General features: G+C 44.0%; 1 protein-coding gene across 1 annotated transcript in view; it reads left to right on the top strand.

The window, feature by feature from the left end:
- Nucleotides 1–14,431, top strand: part of SYNE3 (spectrin repeat containing nuclear envelope family member 3) — an 89,638-nt gene that overhangs the window by 12,447 nt on the left and 62,760 nt on the right. The window contains exon 2 of the mRNA XM_053375800.1: nt 9,551–9,626. The gene's annotated coding sequence lies outside the window, so the exon portion shown is untranslated. The remainder of the gene's footprint in view (nt 1–9,550; nt 9,627–14,431) is intronic.

A 14,431-nucleotide genomic window follows, 5' to 3' on the forward strand; every position in this document is an offset into this window, starting at 1 on the left:
ATGATGTGGCATCAGGGGAGGCACCTAATATCCCCAATTAAGCAGCATATCTCAGTGGGTAGATCACCTGCCTTACATGCAGAGAAGGTCTCTGAATCAAATAATTCCAGCTGAAAGGATCAGGGAGCTGGTGAAGTGTGTTGGTGGTTGTACCATGTATCCACATGGTTTGTGCATGGTTACGGTGTGTCGTGCTGTTTGTCCGGTTTGCAAATCTGCCCCCAAGCCCCAAAGGGATTGGCAACCGCTGGGGTGCCATTTCAAAATGAAATAAACAGCAGTATAAGTCACCTCAAACAAGAATCAGATGCTTAAATACAGCCAGATAACTCTGTCCTTAACTCTCAGACCCAGTGGTTATGTTTGCCCGGACCCATTAAAATGATCCCTGCCAATTAATCAACTAGCATTTAGTTGATTAATGTACTACCTGAAACACTTAAAGCCTGCAATACCAGTAATTACTGGAACAAATGAATGGCAAGGGGACAGTTCCGCTAAACTTTTTTTTTTTCAAGTAGGCACCTGTACCTAACCAGTCAAAGGTGACTCTGCTAACCAACCCGAAGGAGCTTTAATAAAGAGATTTGAGACCTGGGTGGCTGGTGTCTCTCCAGATCAGGTCAGCGATGACTGAGAGTCATTACTATCTGATCAGTGTCTGGAGGTTTAAGAGGAGCTGGCCTCTTCCCAACTCTTTAAGTGACAGCTTAACTACCGGTATCTTCCTGGCAACTTCAGCGGAGAACCTGAGGAGCACAGCCCTTAAAAGAAATAAAGCACAACACGCCATTCTCTCCAGGTTGAATTAGTGACAGGTTAATGGGAGTCGCATTGCTTACATTGCACATGTGACCTGACAGGTTTCTCTTGGGCCCCTGGGAAGACACACATTTTTCATTCCTGGCGGAATGCAGCAGAAGGTGGCAGGTGATGGCCTGTGTTATGTTCTGCGTGACACAAGCTGGCAAAAACCCCTGTGAAGCTTGGGAGGAGACAGCTTGGCCCGTCGCTGTGTTTATTCAGCACAAAGGGCTTGGCGTGGGAGTTGTGTGCGGACTGTGGCTTCACAGCTTTGGAAATAATTTCCGCAAAAGTCATTAGCCTGCGCAGAAAATTGCTAGCCCACCATGTGCTGGCAGAGGAAGAATGGAGGTGCCAACAGCTTGATGCATTTCTGTACAGTGGGCTGGAGAATAAGACTTATCAGCGGCTGCTAGCTATGAGGACTGTGCGCTACCTCCACAGTCAAAGAAGACGGTAATGCTTCTGAATATCAGTTGCTGGAAACTGCAGAAGCTCAGGTCCTGGTTGTGGGTTTCCCAGAAGCATTTGGTTGGCCCCTGTAAGACAGGATGCTGGACTAGAGGGATCAGCAGGCTCTTCTTATGTTCTTATGTTAACCTCAGTTTGTCATTAACATCTGAATCGGAAACTGTAGTTAAAGGTTTTATTGGAACGAATCAGGATCATAAACCATGTTAACCTCCGTTTGTCATTAACATCTGAATCGGAAACTGTAGTCAGAGGTTTTTTGGAACAAATCAGGATCATAAACCATGATCTGACCTTGGTGTATTTCCGTAAACTGTGGTTTTAACTATCCACGGTTTATCCTTTTCAGACATAGTGAGAAACCGTGGCTAGTTTAAACATGGGTGCGAATGCTTCTGATCTCCTTGCAACCAGGGGCGTACGAAGTGGTGGGCAGAGGGGGCAGGCCGCCCCGGGTGACACTCTGGGGGGGGTGACAAGATGGCCCCTTCCACCCCCCAGCTGTAGAGTGGCCGAGGGCGCGTGCAGTAAGTATGGGCTCCTCTCACACAACAACCGTATGGGCTGCCACGTGTGCGCAGTCTGTATGGACATTGCGTGTGCGTCACCAGGCAGTTTGCCCCACCCCTCGGCATCGCGCCCCGAGTGCTAGAGAGGGTTCCTCCGCCACTGCTTGCAACTGCACCAAAGGAGAGGGAAAGTGGAAGTGTGAGAGACCAAGGCTTTCCCAGCCTCCGTTGCGTGGAACTAAATTACGTCGTGAACCAGGCCTTTAAGTCACAGTTTCCCATTTCAGATGTAAGGATAAGCTGTAGATTTTACCCACGTTTTATTACACAGGGATTATGATACCTGAGCTGACCCACTGCATTTACAAAAGTCAGCTACAAGACCTGATTGTGTGTGCATTTCTGGGTTGGAGCTCCATGTTGCTAATGTTATTTCCTGTGTTTGCTTTTCTACTTCATTTGCTGCTTTGAGCATTTCCTTTCAGAGGAGAAAATGGAGATAGATATTTGTGTATAAGTGAATAAAATATATCCTTTGTGGAAGGGGAGTGGGGGAGTAAGGAGCAGCCATTTGGAGATGGTGTCGATTAAAAATATTGGAACAGCTGCCAGTGCTACACACGCTACACACACACACACACAATTGTCCAGAGTCGCTGTGCAATCTTCCACTGTACATTTGGAAGGGTAGTAAATCTCTTCATTGCATTCTTCAAAGCCACCAGATCCTCTTTTAAATAAATCCCTCTTTAAATCTGCCTTTGTTATGGTATATACAGATCTTTCCCATCAGGCACTGGACTTGCTGTCAGCCACCTGGAGCTAACAAAATCACTACAAAGGCACATGAATCGTAAATGTCCCCAGGCAACATCCTGTGACTGGTACCTCTTTCGAGGGAAGCCTGTTTTCTCATAGAGTGCCAAATCCCAGTTTAAGCAGGGAGATGAGCAGGGATAAACATATGATTCAAAAAGCCTGCTTAGGGAGAATTCTTACAGTCAGGCATCTGCAAGGTTATTGCCACCCTGAAATTATTCTGCGCTGGCAATATTCTTAAATTGCTTTCTTAATCCTTGAGGATTTAGGCAGTGCCCAAATTCTAAGATGAAAAGGGCCAGCGTCACTCAGGCCAGCATTGTCCTCTTTTCAATGGGCGAGGGAAAAGGTGCTCTGTGCATGTTCAGACACACTTCTTTTCATGTGCCAGGGCTGGACGCTGGCATTCTCAGCAGGTTGAATGCTAGCAATGCATAAAAGTGTTATTAACTATTTATTACCCAGCAATCTCCCAGTGGGGGCGCAGGTGGCGCTGTGGGTAAAACCTCAGCGCCTAGGGCTTGCCGATCGCATGGTCGGCGGTTCGAATCCCTGCGGCGGGGTGAGCTCCCGTCTTTCGGTCCCAGCTCCTGCCCACCTAGCAGTTCGAAAGCACCCCTAAGTGCAAGTAGATAAATAGGTACCACTCCGGCGGGAAGGTAAACGGTGTTTCCGTGTGCTGTGCTGGTGCCAGCTCGCCAGAGCAGCTTCGTCACGCTGGCCACGTGACCTGGAAGTGTCTCCGGACAGCGCTGGACCCCCAGCCTCTTAAGTGAGATGGGCTCACAACCCTCGAGTCAGACACGACTGGCCCGTACGGGCAGGAGTAGCTTTAGTCTCCCAGTGAGCGCCCTTTTGTGATCACACTTAGATGCATGCTGGGCTAGTTTAAAAAGCTCCCTTCTTTGCCTTAAAAGCCTTACAGGCACAGAGGAGAGTTTCAGGCTTCCACCCTGAAAACAGACACTAGACGGCAAAGGGCATCACCAGTTAAGTACTGCAGATTAATCAGTGGGCCAAAGTAATCCTTTCAGTAACTCCATCACTTTCTGTGCATTTAATGGAGAAGGTTTCCTTGTCCACCATTCAACAAATCCAAGAGAAGACCTGATGGATTTATGGTTAACTGTAGCTAAGCCCACATCTAGCTGCAGAATTACTCCTGGTACAAGGCCACACCAGAGTGCTATCAAAAGCCTTCCTACCACTGCATCTCAATTTTTTTGCCTGGGAGGTTCCCAGGTCAAGGACAGGCAGTGCAGCATTTGCACCGCTCAGAATGAACTACCGTAGTTTGGTTGAACAAAGTTTGCTGAATTAGTTCAAAAATCCCTGAAAGTATGGTAGTTCTCACCATTGCCGGGTGAACCGAAGGTGAATTAAGGCCATGTCCACATCATAAATTTAAAGCATTGTGATATCACCTTGAACAGACATGCCCCCCCCCCGAATTCCGGGAGCTGTAGTTTTCTAAGGGTCTGAGGGTTGGTGCAAGACCCCTGTTCCCCTCCCAAACCTACTGTTCCTAGAATGGTTTAACAAGTACCGTATTTTTTGCACCATAACACTCACTTTTTTCCTCCTAAAAAGTAAGGGGAAATGTCTGTGCGTGTTATGGAGGGAATGCCTATGGGTGGCATGCCTACGGATTTTCCTCCTCTAAAAACTATGTGCATGTTATGGTCGGGTGCGTGTTATAGAGCGAAAAATACGGTAATCACTTTTCACAGGGAACTTTGAGATTTGTTATTTCTAATGCCTGGCTATGGGAGAGGATTTGCTGCATGGTTTGAAATCATTTTCTTTTACCATGCAGACTTAAACGTCTGGCTGAGCTATCTGCATAGGAGCCAACTCCTAGGGACAGAGGGGTCTTCAGCCCCCCCTAAAATATCTGGGGGGACTGGCCCCCCCCCAAAGTTGATAGGCACATTGCCATTCAAATGGGGGGGGTGTACTATGTCATGTGATCAGTTATGCGAACCAGGGCTTATCTGCCCCCCCAAATATTTTATTCAAGTTGTCAACCCTGGCTATCTGAGCTACTTTCTCACTGAGAACATTTGTTTATTAGCTTGCTTGTTGTTGCTTTGTTATATTTGTATCCTGCCTTTCCACCAAATGGTGCACAAGGCAGCCAATAACACAAATATAATAAAACAGCAGTAATGGTTCCAAGCCATGCAGGAATCTGTCCTGCAAAAGGGCCGCAAGTATTATTATGAGTAGCATTTATTAATTTATATACAGTGGTACCTCGGAAATTGAACAGAATCCATTCCGGAAGTCCGTTTGACTTCCAAAACATTTGGAAACCAAGGCACGGCTTCCAATTGGCTGCAGGAAGCTCCTGCATCCAATAAGAAGCTGCGTCGGACGTTCGGGTTCCAAAGAATGTTTGCAAACTGGAACACTCATTTCTAGGTTTGCGGCGTTTGGGAGCCAAAACTTTCAACTTGCAAAGTGTTCAGGATCCAAGTTACGTCTGTACTGCCTAATGCCGAAATAGCTTCAAAGTGGTTTACAAAAACATAGAAAACGGTTGCACAGCATACGGAGTAAACAAAAATGCACACTAAAACAATCCCATCAAAACATTAAGATATAAATGTCCACAAATCACTTCCATTGCGGATTCCTAGTCATGTAATGTATAGTTTGACTTGCTGCGTACAGAAGGCTCCTGCGTTGAATCTACTGTACTGGCATATCCAATTACAGAAAGATCAGAGAAGCTGGTGCCAGGATAGAACTTCAGGATAGACTGGCACCTGAAGGGGTTGCTGCCTTTCAGCACCACAGACAATTCATTTGACCTGGTATTAGGCAGTACTCTGGGTTCCTTGTGCAAATGAAAAAGCTAAGCTTTGTCAAAACTCCATCTGAAACTGTTGAAACAGGAAAAAGTAGAATAAGGCAGAAACTAGGAGGAGTCCATTTTATATATTAAAGGAAACAGAGTCTTGCAAAATCTCCTTCCCCCATATATGCCTTCTCAACCACTTCAATCTTCAAAACTGGCCACATAATATATTTTTACTGTTTTAAATCATTGCTTTTTAACTGGTTCTCCATGATAATTTTATTCTTTATTTCTTTATATTTTTTTGTAAACTGCTTTGAGGGTTTTTTGCAATCAAGCAGTATATAAACGCTGTGAAATAAGTAAGCAAATAAATGATTCCTATTTCTTCTGTTTGTCTCCCACACGACTGTATAGATGACAAGGGAAGAGCAGGTCACTGTCTGAGCAATCCCTTTATGCAACTAAAGGCCGAGCACGCAGCAGGGGTGGCTCTGTTGAAAAGGCGAATAAGATTTAAATAGAGATAATCCCCGAGGAAAAACTCTGTGGAGCCCAGGTCACCATCAAATAAACTGGTTAACTTGCACAGAAGAGTAATGTTTGAAACCTATAAAAACTGACAAGACGCCTGATGAATGGGAACTAGTTGACAGTATTCAAAGAGGAGGAAGTAAAATATTAGGTTTCAGTGTGTGTTAAGGCCGAACTAGATGTGGCGTTCGCCATCAGGTGCATTCCTGATTTTTGTTAAATAAATAGCTGCCAAGTGAAATAGGGGAGAGATAGGACCAGGGGAATGTTGTTGTGGTGCCCTTTTCGTTTTGATGCTTAGTGCCGGTGAGCCAGTCGCGTTCTCCTAAAACTGCCTCTGCACCTGCTGTTCGCAATAGTACCACTGCTTAACAAAAATACACAAAGTAAAGGAAAGCGCTCATTGCCCCAATCCCTGGAAAAAGAGTCGTGGGTGTTATGGTTGACTAGCAATATGAAGTTGCCTTATACAGAGTCAGACCTAGCTCAGCATTGTCTACTGCAGGGACACAGAACCTCTGGCACTCCAGATATAGATGGACTCTAGCTTCCATCAGCTCCAGCCAACATGGCTAGTGGTCAGGGATGATGGGAGATGTTGTCTGGCAACATGTGGAAGGCCACAGGTTCCCCAGCCCCGGGCTTCCTTAACTTGACAGTAGGTCTCCAGATCTCATGAAGGGTCTTCTCAAGCCCTGCTCCTTTGAAGAGAAGAGACCAGTGATTAATACTGGGATCTTCTGCATCTGCAGCATAGCTTCCAAGTCCCAGCCCTTCCCTGCATAAAGCATCTTCTTTTAATTCCTGTTCAATAAACTGATCTTAGTTGGGCTTTTTTTTCTTTCCCCTCTTACTCATCACTTCCTTTCTGTTTCTTCTTCATTTCTCCCATCGTCTCCCACCTCTATCTACTATTGCAAAAAAAATAAATGCACACAGAAAGTTAAGTTTTGCTCTAACTTCAGAAGACAACTTCTCATTTTGTATTTGAAACAGAGAAGGGTTCTCCAAATCCTAATTGTGAATTCTCCACATCATGTCTGGTTGTGAATTCTCCAAATCCTATTGAATGTATGACTTGCTACAGCTGTGCCCCATTCTTCAATATGAAGAAACTCAAAGCAGCATTTTAGCTGCACAACAATCACACCAAGCAGGTTAAGTTGAATAAGCCCAAACCCACTTAATTGGCTTTGTTGTTTGAGTGGGGATTTGAACTTACATTCCCATATCTCCCCAATCAAGGCACCTAAAGATTTATAAAAGCATGTCATAACTATACTATTAAGGCTCTTAATTTGCACATCACGATGAATCCATGTTCCTGGTTTGTGTTGTGCTGCTTGATCATTCCTGCTTGCTCCTCTTCTCCAGCATGAGCGAAACAAACCTTGAAATGCAGATGATGATACTGCCAGTCACTACAACCCAGCCTTTTTTAACCTTGGGTCCCCAGATGTTGTTGGACTACAACTCCCACCATCCCTAGCTAGCAGCACAGGGATGATGGGACTTGTAGTCCAACAACTTCTGGGGATCCAAGGTTGAGAAAGGCTGCTGTAGACTAGACTGAGTTAGGTGGACCAAGGTTTGACTTGGTGGAAGGCAGATTCCTATGTTCCTATGATACTCCAGCGTCCTTGCAGAATTGAATGTACCAATTGGCTGAGAAAGAAATACTTTCAGGGATTGAAAGCAGATGTTGTCTGTGCCTCTGACCCACAATGCCTGGCATATATGCTCAGTGGGAGGGTGGGTGACTAATTTATGGAAAACTGCAGAAGGCCAGGCAAAAATGAGTCATGCAAGAAAACAGCCTATTTTACTCAATTCCAAAACTGTGTTCTGCGGTTCAAAAACGTATCTGTGCAATGTGGGGTTTGTAACAGTTGATTTGCTTCCTGAAGGGAGAGCAGCGTGGAGATGGAGTTGTTGGTCGGTCTTCTCAGATTCAGGCAAGCCTTTGCATAACTGGTATTTGCTTTTTGTCAGGGTTGTTTTGCAATATGAAGCACTCAGGGCCGATGCTGTTATGAAAAGAAGCTGAATGGCTAGATCATCTAGGAGCAGTTTTAATTATCCTGGAGCACATGGCTTTGAGATCCTTCCAAAAGTTTGGTGCCCAGAGCGATTGTGATCAGATAGTCTTCTCTAATAAGTTTTCTCGCGGTGCAAACAAGAACAGCATTAGCATAGTTGCGCTTTCATCTTGCAATTAATGCTGCTACCATGCCATTAAGGATATGATTGTGTTTTTGGCACGGGGCATCCTGCAGGACCTGCAATTAATTTCTAACTTCAAAAACAATTAAGCTTTGCCACAAAGCCCCCTGCTGGTTTGCCAGGTGATCTGTTATTAAGGTTTGCAAAAAGTACGCTCAAAAGAGCAGTAGTTTTTAACTTTTTGCAGGTAGGCTGGTGAATTCAGCCACAGCAGTACGCTCCTGCATGCTGCATGAAAAAGCATAAACAGAGCTTACACCTATTTGCTTTTATTTGATTTAACGTAATTTATATGCTGCTCGATTGTAGCAAAACCCTGTAAGCGGTTTACAAGAAAAAAGTTGTGCATACCAATCCTAGTGACTCCCATGTTGCGCCCTTGACTTGCTGTGCCGTGTTATATTAATGCTGTCAACTCCCAGCATTAGGAGTAGCTTTGAATAATTGTTACGATGCAGCAAGGATCACTCATTTAAATCGTTGAGGGCGGGATTCAACTAAGGAGCTGTGTCAGCAGAAGTCTGAAATTGGCTGGGGGTGGGTAGGTGGGAGGACCTCCAGAACAGTGTGCAGGGGAGCAGAGAGGGGATTTTTCCACCTGGCAAACTGCAGCATTTTAATTCCACCCCTTGTAACTTAACTGCCATTGTCCAATATTTTATTTTTTCCATTTTTAGGGGAAAGGGGCATTTGTGTACTAGTAACCTTAACTTTTACTACATTGCTTTGAGGGTCGTATCAAAGCTAACCAGTGCTGCTGAAATGTTAAAACAGGATTTGTGGCTATCATATAGGAAAGAGTAACCAGCATACATTATAAAAGCAATAACAGCAACAGCCATTCTTTTCAATCACTTAATGCGTTGGGGAAATCCCCGAGATGAAAGTAATCTATGAGATTGTCTGGTGTTGCATTTCCCTGCCGGTTTTCTAAGCAATATTAAAATGAAACTTAATCTGTATTTAGGGTGGTTGGGTGCCCTACATTTCAGAGGATGGGGCTCTGTTTTAACAGCTGCCGGAAGACAGTCCTCTATTTGAAGACATCCTTTATTTGAAGAGCTGTCCGGTCAAAGTCTGATTTAAAGATAAAGAACCCTAAGAAGGGAGCATAGGGGCCTTGAAGTGACCTCTCAGCAGGTAGCAGGTAACTTCAGGATGACAGACTGACTGAGCAGGCAGACAGGTCACCAAGTCAACCGTCCTTTGAAATACAGTTTTTGCCCAGTGTTAGCAGACACATGCCCCTAGTTTTGCAGTGATCTGAATCTTGATTGCTGTCTGCAGTAAGAGAGGAACCAATTCAATCTGGTGATACCAGGTAAACATCAGTGCAAGAGCTCTTCTGTCCTTTGATATATGGATAAAAATATAACTCTTATTTCAGGGAAGTGAAGCTGGCTTCATAGATTTGGGCTGTTTTCACCAGACACCTGCTAAGGATTACAGCCTGAAAGTTGAAGGTAAGTTCCATGTAATGTTTACTGGCAGTTCTGAAAGAACTAGCAAAATGCCCATATATATTTTTTTTACTAGCTGGATGTATGTAAAGGGAGGGTCTGCATAATGCAGATAACCTGTGGCTGTCTTTTTCAGATTACAAAAGGCATGGTTATTCAGGAGGCTTTTGTCTGCTAAGTATCTGCTGTTGTTCTTTTTTAATGTAATGTTTAGCTGCAGTCTGTGCCTTTTTGTTGTGTTTTTTGAACTATTTGATGGTTGCTTTTTTGTTGCATTTCATGACATTGCCATTTTAAATTGTTGCAAGCTACTCTTCACAATGTATACACGCTTACAGAACAGAATAGTGTTATAAGAAAAAACTGCTCTTTTTCCCTTATGGGGTATCCAAGATCCCGTATAGAGTCCTTATGTAGGTTCTCTATCAGTAGGAGAAAATAACAGAGGCCAACCAGAGAATATTGAGAAGCAAAGCAGCTAGTAAGCATGATCTTTATTATACTGTTGCACCAGGGTCTCCTGCTCACCCCATGCAGGGAGGGAGGAGAGGAACCCAGAACATTGGTGTGCAAGCTCTTATATAGATTTTTGAAATTGTAGCTGAAGACCACCCCCCAAAACATTATACATACATCACAGAAAGAGGTGGTCCCCCAGCAGAAATTTGAGTGTGTCACTTCTCCTGTCTGCCAGGATATCTGATAATGCCTTATCTGACTGCCTTTTCTGGGTAGCCTGGCCATTCCTTTGAGATGGTAAATACTTAGTTCCTGAATCTCTTACGCATATTGATAGTGTGCTCAGTTTAACAGATTCTTGCCAGACTGTATTTACAGGGAGGTGTAAGCCCCTACAGTCCAAAGACAATTGGAAAGCTTTTCCCATTTCCTTCCTCCTTGCAGAGAAACATTTGAGGTCAATTTGGGAGAGTAAAATGGCTTCAGGATTGTTCTCTTGTACTATTTCAGATGCGTGGTTTATATACTTATGTATGTGTTTGCTTGTGCATTTATGAATGAATATATATATATATGTATGTATGTATGTATGTATGACCTTAGAATTCCTCAATCTTAATGTAAATGAATAACATGCATATGCATAGAGTTTCTGGGCATTTTGCATCAGACATCCCTTTTCCACTCAGCTCCTCAATAAGGCGCCGCTTGGCATTTTTACCCTGCACTTTCCTCCAAGCAAGCATTTCAAGGAAGTGTGCAGTAGTGGAGGCAGTGCAGTGTAGTGGTTAGAGTTTGGGGCTAGGTTCCCCCACCTCAAAGGAGCCTCTTCTATAAATGAAGCACAATTGGACAGGAATCAGCAAGTTCACTTCGGAATGAAAGGAAGGAAGGAGCAGCATTCCTGTGTCATCCAAGCAGCCTCAAAAGTTCTTATTATCTAGATTAGTACTAACAAGTGTGATAATTATCTCAGATCATTTGATCCAGACAATCCTATGGACATCGGCCAGTTCCAGGCTGTCGCCTGTGTATAACATTTGACACAGTCCAGCATATTTTGAGTAGCTTTCTCCAAAGGAAACTCAGAGCGCTGATCATTTCCAAATGGAAAACGTTCTGAAAAAGTTGTAATGCTGGAAAATGCCAGGATTGCTCCAGCTAAGGTTTACTCAGCGTAGACCTATTTAAAGTCATTAGGCCCAGGTTAGCCATGCCCATTAATTTCAGTGGGTAAAATTTAGTTGACAGCAATCCATTATCTCAAATGGGAAGCAAGGTCAATATTCTGCAGCATCTCTTATCTCCATGTTTTTATACAGTATTCGCATAAGAATTGGGATTTGGATGGCGGTCAGGTGTGGAACGTGGGGTAATCTGAGACATGCCGGAGCTATTTAGGAGCCTTGTACAGTATAGATTTTTGGCTTAAATGTGTATTTAAAAAAGGAGTGCCAGGAATTTTCAGAAGCTCGTTTTTGTTTTGCTTTTCATCCGAACAGCTTTGGTAACAAAGAGTGGATTAGGAAACACATTATGAAGTATTGCCATTCTTTCTCAGATTGAGCACTTCTCCAGATTTTGAAATGCAATTTCAGATCACAGAAGTGCAACTGTAAATATGTGATGTTTTAAAAAGCATACAAAATGTGTACTTCAGGGGGAAAGTGCTGAAATGTGTACAATGTGTACAATGTGTACAATTTCATGTGTTCTTTCTGAAAGTCTGCAGAAAGCAGGATAAACGTGTCTGAGCACCAGGAAAACTGACATGCGACAGGCTTTGGTTGGTCCATCCCATCTTTATTTGGTAAAGCCATGTTGATAGATCAAGATGTAGGTATTCTGTTTGCATCAGCTTTTACACTGGCCTTTGGAAACGCAAACATGTACAAACAACTTGTGGGAATGTTCAGGGAGGCAGGAGAGGATATATTGTTTCATAATGTCCTTCCTAACTTGCGCTAGCAAGTTCTAGTTACAAGTAGGTAGTTGTGTTGGTCTGCTGTAGTTGAAACAAAATAAAAAATTCCTTCCAGTGGCACCTTAGAGACCAACTAAGTTTGTTATTGGTATGAGTTTTCGTGTGCACGCACACTTCTTCAGTTCTATAATTTAGCAGAGTTTTAACATTCCCTTTTTAAATACACAGTGGTTAGCTTCTTCCAAGCTCATTTAAGCTTCTCAATATAGGATTCCTGGTAATCCCCTTTAAGGTAAAGGGACCCCTGACCATTAGGTCCAGACGTGGCCGACTGTGGGGTTGTGGCGCTCATCTCGCTATATTGGCCGAGGGAGCCAGCGTACAGCTTCCGGGTCATGTGGCCAGCATGACTAAGCTGCTTCTGGGGAACCAAAACAGCACACGGAAACGCCATTTACCTTCCCGCTGGAGCGGTACCTATTTATCTACTTGCACTTTGACGTGCTTTCAAACTGCTAGGTTGGCAGGAGCAGGGACCGAGCAACGGGAGCTCACCCCATCGCGGGAATTTGAACCACCGACCTTCTGATCAGCAAGCCCTAGGCTCTGTGGTTTAACCCACAGCGCCACCTGGGTCCCGGTAATCCCCTTTACTCCCCCTTAAAAAGAATAGACACAACACAATCTTGTGTAAAAGTATAAAAGAAGTTTACTCACACATTCAGTTCACAGATGGATCCCTGAAGGCAGACTTAGTTACAAAGTATATACATGTGGATTCTATCCCATAAGGATATAGTTCCTTTGTGTTCTGTTGGCTGGAAGCCAACAGGGCATCTCTAGCAAAAGAGATGTTGCTTCTATGAGGAATGGAGTCAGAGAGAGAGAGTGGGCTTTGTTCCTGGTCCTTTTGTCACCTGGACAGGTAAGGTCTCAACCATCTCTAGTCACATGCAGAGGAAGTTTGTCCCAGCCCAGGAGGAAACAGGAAGTTTTCTATTGGCTGATGCAAACATCCCATTTCATGTCCACTCTAGGAATGTTGAACTTAATTGCTATGTGTTTCACATCCTACACATCTAAGCAGGTAAAACTACCAAACTAAATTAAAACGCCAGCTGGTGCAACGTGTGCACAAAATATAAACATAAAAACACCACTAAGCAGATAAAATCTCCATGCTCAATCAGAATTTAAAAATTCTGCAATTTAAAATTAAGGACATTGTTGAGATACTTGGTTGCCAAGGGTTTTGAAGTTTTTGCTGCGACAGCCTTTTCTTGATCTGCAAGATCGTGATCCATCCCTCCTTGGGTGAGATGGTAGAGCCCTGTCAGTTAAGCCACTTTTAAACCACTTTAACTTTGTGGTGTAAATGTGCTGCCCGTGGACAAAACAGTTTCAGCCAATGCAGTTGAGCGTATCTTCCATTTGAAATGCTTAAAACACCCAACTGCCCCTTCATGTCTACTTTCTCTTGCACTAACGAGCAGCCCAAGACAAATCCACCTCTTTGTTGTTTAGTCGTTTAGTCGTGTCCGACTCTTCGTGACCCCATGGACCAGAGCACGCCAGGCACCTCTGTCCTCCACTACCTCCCGCAGTTTGGTCAAACTCGTGCTGGTAACCTCAAAAACACTATCCAACCATCTCGTCCTCTGTCGCCCCCTTCTCCTTGTGCCCTCCATCTTTCCCAGCATCAGTGTCTTCTCCAGGGAGTCTTCTCTTTTCATGAGGTGGCCAAAGTACTGGAGCCTCAGCTTCACGATCTGTCCTTCCAGTGAGCACTCAGGGCTGATTTCCTTAAGAATGGATGCGTTTGATCTTCTTGCAGTCCATGGGACTCTCAAGAGTCTTCTCCAGCACCATAATTCAAAAGCATCAATTCTTCGGCGATCAGCCTTCTTTATGGTCCAGCTCTCACTTCCATACATCACTACTGGGAAAACCATGGCTTTAACTATACGGACCTTTGTTGTCAAGGTGATGTCTCTACTTCTCAAGATGCTATCTAGGCCTGTCATTGCCCTTCTCCCAAGAAGCAGGCGTCTTTTAATTTCGTGGCTGCTGTCACCATCTGCAGTGATCATGGAGCCCAAGAAAGTAAAATCTCTCACTGCCTCCATTTCTTCCCCTTCTATTTGCCAGGAGGTGATGGGACCAGTGGCCATGACATTTATGTAATAAGACAATACAGACACAAAATAACTCCCCAAAATACACAGAACACCAGCAGTGACGTTTTGCAAGGTTCTCAGGATTGCATGACAAATATTGACAATGAAGGTGTCACTGCACCTTCTCAAGGATCACTTGTTTCAGTGTCAATATAATTAAATGGTATACGTAAAACAGAAGAAAACACTGCTCTGGATTTTGCAGTGCTTTGGATAATAAAGAAAATTTCTGAGTACAGTCATACCTT

The sequence above is a fragment of the Podarcis raffonei genome, chromosome 1 (assembly GCF_027172205.1).
Source record: "Podarcis raffonei isolate rPodRaf1 chromosome 1, rPodRaf1.pri, whole genome shotgun sequence".
Classification (NCBI taxonomy): Eukaryota; Metazoa; Chordata; class Lepidosauria; order Squamata; family Lacertidae; genus Podarcis; species Podarcis raffonei.